This window comes from Corapipo altera, unplaced genomic scaffold (genome assembly GCF_003945725.1).
Source record: "Corapipo altera isolate COAL_440 unplaced genomic scaffold, ASM394572v1 2b, whole genome shotgun sequence".
Taxonomy (NCBI): domain Eukaryota; kingdom Metazoa; phylum Chordata; class Aves; order Passeriformes; family Pipridae; genus Corapipo; species Corapipo altera.
Window position 1 is genome coordinate 16253086 of NW_020884874.1, and position 13281 is coordinate 16266366.

Consider the following 13281-nt stretch of genomic DNA (forward strand, 5'->3'; position numbering starts at 1 on the left):
CCTTTCCCCATAACAGAGATGGTTCAAAGATTTGTGATAGCACTAAGTAACCATTCAACTCTGGGGAGAAAGATGTGGAAACACCCTAACTGTAAGAGCAGCCAAAAAAAAAAGGAAATTATGGTATTTGTGAGTGCTGGCCAACAGCCCTAATTTTACCCCTACTTTTACCCCTCTAAGCAGCCTCTGCTGACTTCTAGACTCCCTATGTGCGAGCATGGGGTGTCCACAGGTAGTTCTGTGAAGTCAAGACTTCCAAACACTACACCTGGCCACACTTCCCCTGCCCACAGCGCTGGGACTTTGCTCATTGCCTTTGTGCACGATTCCTCCACGCTGCCAAATGTGTCTTAATACTCACAGCTGGGCAGTAATGTCCACGCCTCGCGCTCGCACAGCAGCCGGCCGATACTCCCAGAATTGTAAAAGCAGGAGAGGGGCAAAAAGAATCCAAAAACGCAAGAGAGTTGGAGGGGAAAAATAGGAAAAAACAATTTTCCCTGACCGGGAATCGAACCCGGGCCGCGGCGGTGAGAGCGCCGAATCCTAACCACTAGACCACCAGGGAACTTGACGATATACTCGTCATTCCTTCCTACGACTCCGTTCTGAAGACCCCCAACGGCCATAACGACACCCCCAAGCCGCATTGTGCCGCTGGTTTTTCCTTGTGCTCCCACCTTCCAGGCAGTACCAAGTCGTGGAGGCAGCTGCGTGTACGGAGGGACGTTCCATTCCACCCCACAGAAGGGGATAGCGACGGCGGGGTGGGAAGGAGAGTGGGCGGCCCAGGCGAGGCGGGTGAGGGTCCCCCACCGCGGGCGGGAGGCGGGATGGCTGTGGGGGGCCGGGCGAGACGGAGCCGTCAGCCCGGGGGTGCTGCAGCGGGAGCGGGGGTGACTCGCTCATGGCCCCAGGCGAGAGCTGCGCGGCCGGGGCGGGGAGTTCGGGGAAAGGCGCCCGAGGGCGGGGCCGGGTCTCTCTCCCTTCTCCTGGGGGGCTCCCTCCGGCCGCCTTTGGCGGACGCGGGGCTCCGCGCAGTTGTTTTCCCTCATTTCGTGTTGCTTGTAGACGCTGTTCCTGACGAGATCGTTTCTTTACGGGCTGCCGCTGTCACGGCTGCAGGCGGGGCCTCGTCAGCCGAGCGCTCTGCCCTGCACATCCCGGGAGGCGGCTGCCGGGAGGGAATGAACGTGGCGGTTCCCTCAGCTCCGGTTTGGTCGCTCTCCGGGCAGGCTGTGGAAATAAAAGCACCGGTGTCAGGCCTGCAGGGGAGAGCCGGTCCAAGGGCGTGCCTCAAGTGGGAGCCAGTGGCTCCGCAGAGGGACTCGAGGTTGGGGGTTTGCTTGCCTTGCACTCCCGCGGCCTCCTCACGCCATAGATAATAATCTGTGACCTTGCTGTTTTTGGTAAGATTTGTATGAGAGGAATGAAAACTGCCAGCGATGCAGATGACATTGCATGAGCGCTTCTTCCTCTGGCATGTCGGTTTTATGAATGCAGTAGATCTGCGAGCAGTACGAGGAAAAATAATATTCCCTATTTAAGCAGTGTCCAATGATACGGGCGGGTTGGCTCTACACAAACAAATTTCTCTAGTTCTCAAGCGCTCTGCCTCTAAAATGCATTATATAAGAAACCTTTTCTGTGTTAAGATAGATAAGCTTGTCCTGGACTGTACAAATATACATTAGCTTATCTTTAAAAGTTTTAGAGTCAGAAAACAAAGGGATCCCTTTCCTCAGGGATGTATTCAGGAGGTTGATGGTGTTTGTTTTGTGTCTCACTGGAGTTCCTTGTCATCAGCCAACAGTTGATTTCATCCCAAACCCTTCACCATAGCAGGCTGGAACAAAACATGGGTCTTGATTGTGATGGAGATTTCTTTTGTCTGAATTGAGCAATTTTATTGTGCAATGAGGTAGATATCATAAAATACAAGGTTATAATCAGGCTGTCTTAAATACAATCTTATGTCTTATATATGCAAGAATACCATTTCACATGTGTAGATTGATAGCACCTTCTTTGGTAAGACCAGTGCATTTCAGGCCTTGAGGAGACAAAGCTGTGGAGTGCTGGGGGCTGTGAGGTATCACTGTGGCCTGAGGCCACTGCAAAGAGGAGTGTGTGGTTAGGGGAAAGAGGTCAGCTGGTCCCAGCAGGTAATCTGTGCCCACTGTCGAAGAGAAAGGCAAGATGGGACCTAGTTTCCTGCAACATGGAACCTGCAAGGAATGTGAACCAAATAATGAGATGGTTCCATGATGCAGAAACTGAGCTAGCCTTAAGGAGTTTGTATGCTTCACTAGGTCCACAGTGTCATGGTTAAAAGCATAGGCTTCTCCACCCTGGGTGCCTATAATGTGTGTTTTGGAGTGGTACTGAGTTCTGTGCTTCTGTGGCTGAGATGTTAGCAGCACGAGACAATTAGGTTGGAACTAGAGTAGGTCCATAGCAGTTGCATTTGCAGTGTTGAAAGTGTGTGTTACAGAAGGGTCATTGCCACTGAGTTCTTAGAAGGCCTCTGTTGTGTGACACTGCAGAGGAAGGTAGGGATGACCCCCCTGATTCTTAAGCTGCCTGAGTGTTGAAGACAAAATATTCCCCCCTGACAATTTCAGAAAAGTAGCGGAGCCTATGAAAGCTGTGATCTTATGGCTGGTGGCAGGGTGGGAAAATGTGCTTTTTACAGGCCCTAGAAAACTCTTAAAGGTAGAAACAAACCAGTCTTGTTCTGTTATGCTTGACAATTAGCAAATTATTCTCCAAGTGAGTAATACATCTTACTAAATTTCTCTTGAGCAGTGAAGGGGTTGTTGATTACATCCGTAGAAGCAGTGAAAACTAAGGTATGTACTAGAAAAAGGTATTGAAATAAGAAATCTTTTCCTGGATGTGAACCTGGCTGACCACTAGACCATCAGGAAAGTAGCACTGAGAGTCATATGCTGTCTAGTTATTTTTAGAAATGGCTTTCTCTGCTGTACAAGTCATGTGCACTGACAAAAGATTATGCCTCTTCTCTCGCTTCCTGTATCCGACAGAGAAATGCATCAGTGAAACTGTCAGCGATTCAGCCTCCTGCCAGCACAGAAGCAGTCGGTGCCTGCGTCCCTGAGATGCTGGCTGAAGAATGATCTTCCCGAAAGCGCCAGGGAAGGAATGTCAGAGACTGATGTTTCTTTTCACTTAACAGAACAGTGGGGTATTGGTAAAACCAAGTGAGTACCATTCAGTCTTAGAGCTACTGTACCACAGCTGTCAGTTTGGTATGTAAAGCTGAATTTTGGAACCTGGAAAATCAGAGCGATTACTTTAAATGCAAGCTGTCCAGCAGCATGCAATTAACTTGTCTGTTCCATATGAATACATTACATATTATTATTATTTTAATTTGCCATGTTAATTGATGTGTGACAGTAGGGTTACTATGTAAAGATGAGTAAGAATAACATCAAAGCAATGTGCTAATTTATGAAAAGTACATCATTTGAGTATGTTTCTACTCTATAACTGTAAATACAAAGTGTCTTTAGGACCCGTGGTACATGCTTCAGCAGTAGTGAAAATCCTCGATCCGCACAAAATCTGTAAAATTGTATTTGCGACTGTGTAATTTGTGCATTTATCACTCTTCTCTTACCTCAAGTGTGTGTTTCATTTGGGAAGTCCTGGCATCGGCCTTTCTTCTCTAAGTTAGCCTGACTTAAAATGTACATCATCCCAGTTTCAAGGAAGTGGAGAGGAGAGGGACGGAGAAGATGATGCATGGTCTTTTGCTATTTTATGTTTACTTTCCATATATGGTCAGAATGGTTACCTAACTGTTAGATTATAACGGTTTTCTGGCGGAAGAAATACTATTGTAGTTTATATTTATTATATCTGTTTTAACCGTAATAGTGTTTTTATGGAAATAATGTAAGGAAAACCTCAAAAGGCATTGTCCAAGTATCAGAACTGCTGATCTCTCAGCTCCAAGCCCCTATTCCAGGCTCCCTCTGCCTGCAGTTTGGCGCACACAGCGCCAGGGAGCGGCACAAGAGGAGGTGCAGCGTCACATCTCGGTGCCGTCCAGGCGCGGCGTTCCCTGTTTACTTTAATGAGAAATGCTTTAATGGGAAGTACTTTAATGATCCTGAAGAACAAGAAAAGGATCAACTAGCAGTATTTTTAAAATAATTTTACAAGTTCTTTTATTCTTTTCCTTCAGCTGCCATTTTAACCCTGGCACTGTATTTGATTTAGAAAAACGTGTGTCAGCTTTTATTTTTTCTCTTAGCCTATGTTAAAATGCACCTGATTCGGGGGATTTGGGATAAGGTATGGTGGTGGGATGCTTCATCCAGCGCCCACTGAGCTCAAAAACATACCTTAGTTGAAACAAATAGGACTTTTTTGCCATCTCTTGTATCAGCAAATTTAATTTCTTTTACAGTCTTTCTTCTGAGCATTTTGGAAGCAACTTTTGGTTTGCTCTACTACACAGTAAAAATGGGTGCATAGAATCAGTTATTAGTGGAGAAGTTCTTATAAAATTTTCAAGCTGTGGCCTTTTCTAATTTTTGTAAAACTTGTGGAAATTTTCAATACCTGTCAAATGGAGTTCTACTTAGATGATCAATTCAAAGTTAAAGGGTGAGTTGGGGACGCTCTGAAAATTCATCATTACATAAACTGAGGAAACCAGGCTAAAAATAGCCCTCAGTGCATGGTAGGATCAAGCTGGGCCTCAATTATGTATGCATAAAAGTCTGTCTGTATGAAACCTATTTTGTGACTACTTCATGGTGAATAATTGTAGGAATAATTGGGAAAAATGGGACTGCTAATGGAAAAAAAAGATTGGTGTCTCCTTTATTTTCATGTCCTTTCAAAAGTGGACTATTGTAGTAGTCAAGGTTATCAGTGTAATTCTTTATGGCAGGCTGTCTTAAATAAGCAAGCTGTAAGCTAACAGTTGCAGATGTAAAAAAAATCCAGAAACTACATGAAACACACGAGTAATACAATATTTTTTTCTGCTATTAATGTAAGCTGATCTGAATGCAGGCCATAAACATACTGTGCCTCTAACAATTTTTTCACTGTAATGCATGCAATTCTGTTAATGTACTCTGAAGTGTGTATTGTGGGAGTTCAAAACCCCTTCAAATGTAGTACTTAAGTATCCCAAATCTGTTCTGTCTTCCACGTGTGGTTATACATGTGAGTTTTGTGAGAAATCTATTTCTAGGGTAAAAATTCACAATTTGGGAGTGATTAAAATAGCGAAATTGCATTTTATGTCCATCAAAATAGTGCAATCAGCGATAAAACAAATTTGCGCAATCCTGAAATGAATGAGCAACGTGAACTTAAGATTTTCTCAGGTAAAGATATTCTCCTCTAACTATAAAGAAAAAAAGAAGACAGAGAAAAGAAACACACGTTGCTTTAAAACTTTCATAATTTTAAATATAGACTTGGGATTTCTTGGGCCCTGATGCATATCTTGGGAATGCCTGGGGTTGACTCTTGAGCAAATCAAGTGCCACCATCTGAAGCTTAAAATAGGACCCATGGTTCCCAGTTTCCCATCTGTCATTAGGATAAGATCTGACACTAGTGAGATCATACTAAGGATTACCAATTGCAGTAGAAAATAATATGTTTTTAATCACATTACAATCATGTGAAGAAAAGTAAAATGGGTAATTTTTTCCAAAAAAGAAGCAAAGGCCTTGTAGCAAGAATCCATGCCCCATTTTCAGTCCACAAACTTTCCCAACTTTGGGTTGACTTGTAACAATAAAAGCCCCAAACTATCTATTCTCAAACCAGCAGTTGATACTTCAAAGACAATGAATTAAACTATGTTAGAGCATTTGTATTCAAATGAATTGGCACAGAACATATTGCCATGGGAAAGAGCAAACCATTCAGATCTCTAAACTGTAGAGAGAACAAAACTAAATTTTATTTCAAAGGTGATGTGTGTGTGTGTCTAATCTACCTACCTACTTATCTCATGTTCATTGCTGCAACAAATAGGCAGGCATTACTTATTACTTCCAGACTCAATAAAACAAAACAGTGCATTACATCCCACTTACCCAGGTTCTTGTAATGACATGAAGTCTGTGGGTTGAGCTACAACCACAGTAATCCACAGTGCCATAACTGGAACTTGTACAATGCTTTTGTTCTAGTCCTAACCTACTTAGCCTGCTGCTCTGACAGGAGTTCAAGTAATTTGTTCCCCATGCCAGCAGTTTAGAATATGTATTTGAAATGCTTGGGGCAAAAGAAATGCTATAGAAATGTGTAGTTTCTTTGTTTACTATATGGAATCTACTCATTGTCTTCATAGAGCTGCCTACACAATACAACAGAGGTGACTGTGCTTGGAATGATGATTGAAAGCAAACTGGTACATTAGGACAGGGACAGCTTTTCCTGGAGCTAAAATAAGGTGTTAGTCACTGTCATTGTTGTGCAAGTGCAGCTAAGAGATAAGTAGGGTTTCCACCACTTTGATGGATAGAGCTTCATAGTTTCTGCAATTTGGCAAAAGAAGTTGGGTAAATAGTACTGCAGTTTTCTTCCTCTTTTTTCCCCTGATTTTGTTATCTAAGCACTGCTGGAAGAGTAACTGAGAGCAGGGCCCCTTTCTTCTGTGTGGTGGTAGAGAACCTGTGTGCTAGTGAAGTATTTGAGATTTTTAACCAATGTAACTTTGGGTTTGTCCATCTTTTGCCTGGTAATAGATATAAGATGTAGTAGCTGCAGTATGCGATCAAAATGTATCCTCTAAGCAGGAGACCATGTTTTAAAGCAGATCTTTGTCTTATAAAATGCACTGTTTCAGTTTAAAAAAAAAATCAGGTGGAAACTTCAATTTTAGCAGCAAATTTAGTGGAGGAGTTGAGGCAGTTGTTGTTCCAGTGTTGAAACTGAGTGGTAGCAAGCATATGCTATGAATAGGGTAATGGCAGTGGGGGAGATGGCTGCGTGTCTGTACTGGAGTTGCATTTTGTCCTGAAAATGATACATATGTTTTCAAAATGGATCTTTAAGCAGCTGTTAAATTAAAAAATAGGCCTCTGACAAATATCTCTCTTACTTAAAATTAGAATTTGTTGGGTTTGTAACATTATAACTAGTAAAATTATACTTGAGACACCTGCGCACCACTTGTTATTTTGACATACTCTCTTAGCATCTCCATGTATATGTGTCATTTTTTCATTTATGCAGGTATCTGCCTATCGTCCGGCTTTTGTCTTGTGGAATTTAGGATTTAATGTTACAATGCCTTTTTGGCCTTCCCCTAAGCTTTCAGCCTTTTAGAGCTGGTTACTGACCGAAGGAAGGAATAAGCAGCTAGATCTTGTTTAGGCTAGCCGCAAATATCTAGAAGGGTTACCTGGAGTTACCTCGGGTAAGGGAATGTAGTTTCTGGTAGCTATAGCAGGTGGTGTTTTTTGGGGGTCGGGTGAAGAAACCTACTTGCTGGCAGTGCAGAAACAGCAGATGAAGTTTGCAGGCGTTTCAGTTTCCCACGGATCTAAAGGCTTTGTTAACCTTAATTTCCAAAACTGGTTGTTTTGTTTTTAGTACTGCCCTTGAGAAAACTCCAGAGGCACACACTGGCGCTCAGGCTGTATGAAGAAACACGCCTAACTCGTAGGACTTATTCTGGCCCCGCAGACCGACCCCTTTCCCCAGGATAGGGCTTGAAGCCCGGGAGCAGCGTGCGCGGGTACGACCCCGCTCCCGGGGCAATGAACGCGGCTCCCGCCCGCCGGCGGCGGGGCCAGCGCGGTCCGCTGGGGCCGGGCGGGGCCGAAGGGAGGCGGGACCGTCGGGGCGGGGCAGAGCCGCGGGGGCGCGGCGGGGCCGACGGCGCTGTGGCAGAGCGGGGAGCGGCGGAGCCCTCGCAGAGCGCTGGCAGAGCGCTCCCGCCGCCGCTGGGCCGCGGGCCCGCCATGCCGCCCGCCCGCAGGTCGGTGTGACTGCCCGTGCCCTGCCGAGGGGCCGCGGGGCGGGCGGGGCTGCTCGGTCACGGCCTTGTTTCCCGGCCGGGGCGTGGACAGGGCGCTGTGGTGGCGGAGGAGCTGTTTGTTTGCCCGCTCGCCGGTGCGCGGAGCCAGCCCGGCACCGCTGCGCGGGAGGTGAGGGGCGGCCCTGCGGGCGCGGCGGGGCCGTGCGGGGCCGGGGCGGCGGCCGCGGCTGTCTGGGGACCCGCGCTGGGCTCTGCGGCCGCCGCTGACCGGCCGGTACTGCTGAGGGGCGCTTTGACGGCTTTCACGGCTTCGAACCTCATTGATGTCCTCCCTCGCCAGGTCTTGGATGATTTACTGGAATGTTCCAGGCTCTCTCTCTCTCTCTGTCTCTCTCTCTTAATTTATAGTCTTAGGTTGCCGTTATTAAGAAGTGCTGCCGGGTGCTAGAGGTTTGTCGGTGATTGATTTTTGTCTCTTTAATCTATGCAATGGACTTTCCTCCTTGTACCTCATCAGACAGTACTTCAGAGTTGGTTTTGGGGTGGAGGGGCATACTTGTGTCTTGAGTGGTGTGTTTGCAATATTATGGCGCTAAAGGATGCAGTCAGTAACTGTTTGTCCCCTAGGTGATGAAATGAGATGATGAACACTTCCACTCAATAACGGGCTTTTAGCATGTGTTTACTTTACGTGCTACAATTATTGTTCTCTCATTAAGTAGTCATACGTTTCTTGTATTAACGCACAATGGTGGACTTATAAGATGTGTAGGTGCTTATTAATCCATTATGGTTTGCCTCAAATCTTGTGAAACAGTCTAAGGGCCTGTGTTTGTGTGATACTTAAAAATGTATGTTGATGAACTTTGCCAGTATATTTTATCAGCGAATGTTTACACAGTGTGGAAGTAATAATTTGCTGATGTTGTTCTGTTGGACGGTTATATATACACACACAGACTTTCAGAAAATTAATGGAGAAGGCAATAGAAAATGCCAAGAAATTATGTGTGAATATATGTTTTCTGAATTAAAATTACTTTATCGGGAATATATATCTTTAACTGTAAGTCATGGTTAAAAACATATAAGTCACAGTGCATTTTAGGCTGCTTTCTTTTTTATGCTTTTACCTGGAAAATGTCCATAAATAAACCCAAAATATTTTAAAGACCTGAATAGTCAAGTAAGGTTGGTCCTGTGAAGAGTTGTCTTGAAGCAGATGCTTGTAGCCAAAATACTGTCGGATGCCTTTCCCTCTTTTTTTGTTTTTGTTTTTAAATAATGGATCAAAATCTTGGGCTTGAAGAGAAATTCTCTGCTTCATTTAAGTTAAGCTCCTTTTTTTCTTGTTGCATATTATTATGAAGAAGAAACACTTCTAGAACATCTGATTTGTCCAAGTTAGTTATGAGGCAGTCTCTGGGTTTCACTCCTGGCCTTTACCCAGTGTCCTCTTCTCATTGCACCAGTGGCCACAGTTCCATTCGGATTTGTCACATCTACCGCCAAAATGATAAGTGATTCCCTTTGGAGTTGAAGTGAGTTAGAATTGATTGGAACAGTTCTTGTCTTGTTGTATAGGCTTTGTTGCTTTGCTTATCCAGGATTTTGAAAGACTAAAGTTGGCTGGAGGTTGGCTATAGTAAATATTTGGCCCTGACTTCAGGGGACAGCTTGAAAATCTCTTACAGTGTTCGGGAATAAGCCCCTCTATTCAAACAGAAGTGAATTCACTTGAGAGTGATTTGGGTTGGAGAATAACATTTTTTCAAAAAGATAATTAACAAATCATGAGAATCCTATGGATAGGTACTGCAGTCAGAGTGACTCCGTGCAGTCACACGTTTGGGTGGGAAATTAGTCTGAGCCTCTGCAGCATGATCTGACACAAGAAATTGCCCGCCAGGCAGCTGGAAGTACTCACAAACAATAATTATGGAAATAAGGGACAAAGGGACTCAATTTCTCTTTGCTATCTAGTAGGCATGGAAGGAAAGCTGGAACATAACCAGTGTTGAGAAAAACGGTAAAACTACCTTTCTGGAACCGGGCTTGTGTCCTCTGTCTCAGCGGGTGCTGCCCAGTGCAGCTGCAGTAGTCTTTGGCACTTCTGGAGTGAATCCAGTGTCATCAGCCAAGAAGCAGCAAACTGACAAATTGCTTCCTCATTGTGATCAATAAGCCAAAAAATTCTAAGGCTTTATGGGTGCAGCTCTTCTTTTAGTGAGGTACCCACCTGCTGGTGGAGTTATTGACAGTAGGGGTGGCCACCTGCCACACAGTTGGTGCCTTGTCATTTGAGGGAGCTGGGCCTGGGGATCTGTACCCTCATGGAAGGAAATGCAGAAGTCACGCTGCTGCTGCTGTGAGTTTGTCCTGGGGGTTAAGATTGCTTTCCCAAAAAGAGGAAATATAATTCTGTGTTTCAATGAAGTCAGCATTAAAAGCACTCAGGTGACGTCCTTTGACTAGGAAGTAAAGCAGGGTAGGAGAAACAAGTCTTTGTTTTTATTCCCTCTCCTCCCTTTTTTTCTTTTTAAATTCTTATTTCCTTGTCATTTTTCCTTAGCCAGATTTATGAAATGAGGTAGTGACAAAATTCACAGCAGGCTAGAGGGTTTATATTTTCCCCCAAAACATAATGTTTCAGGTTGATATATTAAACATATACATAGGAGTATTCTTTTTCTCCCCCTCCCCCTTTTCTTTGCAAACCCTTCTGATTGTAAGCAGAAATCTGTATGTTCCTGGTCAAAACATCAGGTGGTTATGAGTAGTTCTGCTGCTGCTGGAAGGTGTGCGTTAGGAACAGTTTACTCAGTGCTGGGGTGGGCAGCGCACTGCAATGCTTCATGGGGCCGTAGTTGTGTATCTGCAGTCTTTGCTCTGCTTGCCTGCAAGGGCAGGGTGCAGGCAGGCGTCCTGGGGTCTGTTGGTATTTCCAGTGGGTTGCATTGCACTGCAGAAGGTGGTAGTTAAGTGCTCAGAAGGGTGAGTTACTCCAGGTGCAGTGCTTCACTTTTGCACCTGAGCTGCTCCCAGTCTCTAACCAAGCTTGGAGAAACAGTACCAGTATTTCTGCTCAGTACCATATAGCATCCTGGTGACTTGCATGTACTTACTTGAGACTTAATGACTTGTCCTGAAACCACAGTTTATCCTTCAGGAAGACTTCTGGCTTAGACTTGGAGATTTCAATGTATACAGTACTCATCATGATCTCCCTAGCCTTTCTGATTGTTATTTATCTTAAGAGGTGAGCTGTGCTTTGAGTTTCATGCCTCAAATTCCTTGTGTTGTGTGGTCCAGTGCCCTGTCAGGTAGGTGAAGCTGTTCCCTGCTCTCTGTTTTTCTATGCCCTGAAGTACTCCCAAGGTGTAATTAAGCATTAGGCCTCCCACTGAGGTGCCACTTTTTTCTTTTGTTGCTTTCTTGTGGCTGCTCTGAACGTTTTACAGGGTTTTTTTGTGACATCCTTCTTGAAATGCAGGCTCTATAACTACCCATCATGTTTAAGTAATGGTAACATCAAACTGATTTACAGGAACAGAAAGCATCCAAGCTGAGCAGGGAAGTTATACCTGTTTATACAGGCAAGATATGTGTTTATCTTTTGGTTATAGTGTCAAATTAGTATTGTTTATGTTTCATTTTTTGTTCACTTAGAGAATTTAAAAGATTCTTACTGTAGTCTCACCCATTAGTGACTGATTTTAATATCTTCCCATAGTGTTTCTGTAGATAGGAGAGCCATTTCCCCAAAGTCTAAGACTCCCCAGGCAAAGAGCTGTCCCGGTGCATCAGTTAGAGGAAATCACAGCTTTGTTTTACAGAAGTTCACAGTGAGAGCTGTTGCTTCCTTGAACTCATCTTAAGGAAAGGTGATTTATTCCCTGACTCATTCTTTCAAGTGAATTTAACCTTTTTTTAACAGTGCTCTCTCTATCTGCTGCTACTCCTGTCTGGTTTTTTTTCTGCTTTCTGTCCCACATGCCATCTGTCTTATTTTCTGGTTTGTTTTCCTTTGAAATACTCTAAGGTAATGCAGAGGATAGAAAGAAGTATGAATATTTATGAAGTATCACTGCCACCTTCATTCCGAAGGGAAGAGGTGTGGATGGCTTCCTGCCAGATCAGGTGATGCTGTGATTGCAGAAATACTTGAGTCTGCTTAGGTTGTTACTTTGGAGGAGATGCTACAAGGAACAACTCGGTGCTGTCAGTGGCTTGGCAGTGCTTGGATGCTGTGTCAGTAGTCACTGTGCACAAATGCAGTGGGTAGCATTAGGCTGTTGCTGTAGTTAACTATCTCGTGGTCAAGTAATGCTTTACTCTGGTGGCAAGGGCTTTATTTTACTCAGCTTAAGAAGCAGCATTTCCATAATGCTTAAGTAGCTGTACTGATGCCAAAGACCTGGGCACTTCTGATAAAGCTGGGTTTAATCTGTATGGATTTGGTAGCTGTAGCAATCGTGGCAAAACTTTGTAGGCCAGAGAGTGGCTTGAGGTTTTCCATTATACTTTCTTCACAGAAGCATTGAAGTGTATAATAATTTTACATATGAAGATTGCTTGCGTGATATTTAGAATATATATTAAAAATAAATTCTTCACTGATATGAGCAATGTTTGACTTTTTGTACTCCCTTTTTTTTTTCCATCCTGTATCAAACCTTTTTCACTGAAGCTACTGAAGACTGCTAAAGGTAGGAGGTGTGATAACCCATGACATAAAATCCAGGCCATGCCATCTGTCCCAGCTTCAAAAACTGAAGTGCTGGTGTTGTCCACTAGATATGTGGTGTGAGTCATGACATCATGGTGACAAGGAGGTAAAACTTTTACTTTGTTAGGGAACAGTGTGCTGAAATGTGCCCAGGTAAGTGGTGAAAGACTGACTTTGCCTGCTGTGAGCCAGTCACTTGTGCAGATCTGGTCCAGATGATTAACAGCTTTGCAAGAGCTGATGAGCTGATGAAAGTCCCTTTGCCACCCAGATATAGGGGTCAAGTTGCAAGCAGCCTCAGTAGTCATCAGGGCAGTTAGGAGGTGAATCCAGAACCATAAAGGAATGACAAGGGTGGCTCTGTGCTAGGGTTGAGTTGTTCTTCAGTCTTTGTGGTTAGGTATCAGCTGAAGAAATTTAATTTGATTTGCAGGTAATTGTTTCTTTGGTTAGGTATGCCTTGTGGTTAGGAGTGAATAGAGGGTAGCATCACATCACTGTACAAAGGCTAGGCAAGAACTTCTTGTGACATCTACATTTGTGTCCTGCTATGGTAATACAG

General features: G+C 44.2%; 1 protein-coding gene and 1 non-coding gene across 8 annotated transcripts in view; one reads left to right on the forward strand and one right to left on the reverse strand.

The window, feature by feature from the left end:
• Window positions 1–496: 496 nt before the first annotated feature.
• TRNAE-CUC lies at window positions 497–568 on the reverse strand. Its single transcript has one exon. It is a non-coding gene; the product is annotated as a tRNA-Glu (tRNA).
• Window positions 569–603: 35 nt separating this feature from the next.
• The window catches only part of NCOA7 (nuclear receptor coactivator 7), an 89148-nt gene continuing 76470 nt past the window's right edge, over window positions 604–13281 (forward strand). For 2 of the 7 annotated variants that reach the window (XM_027631471.1, XM_027631510.1), the window contains exons 1-2: window positions 604–801; window positions 3048–3224. The gene's annotated coding sequence lies outside the window, so the exon portion shown is untranslated. Of the gene's footprint in view, window positions 802–3047; window positions 3225–7890; window positions 7991–8042; window positions 8160–8306; window positions 8331–11723; window positions 11875–13281 lie in introns of those variants that run through there. The other 5 variants (XM_027631476.1, XM_027631482.1, XM_027631487.1 and 2 more) reach the window with 5 other exon arrangements.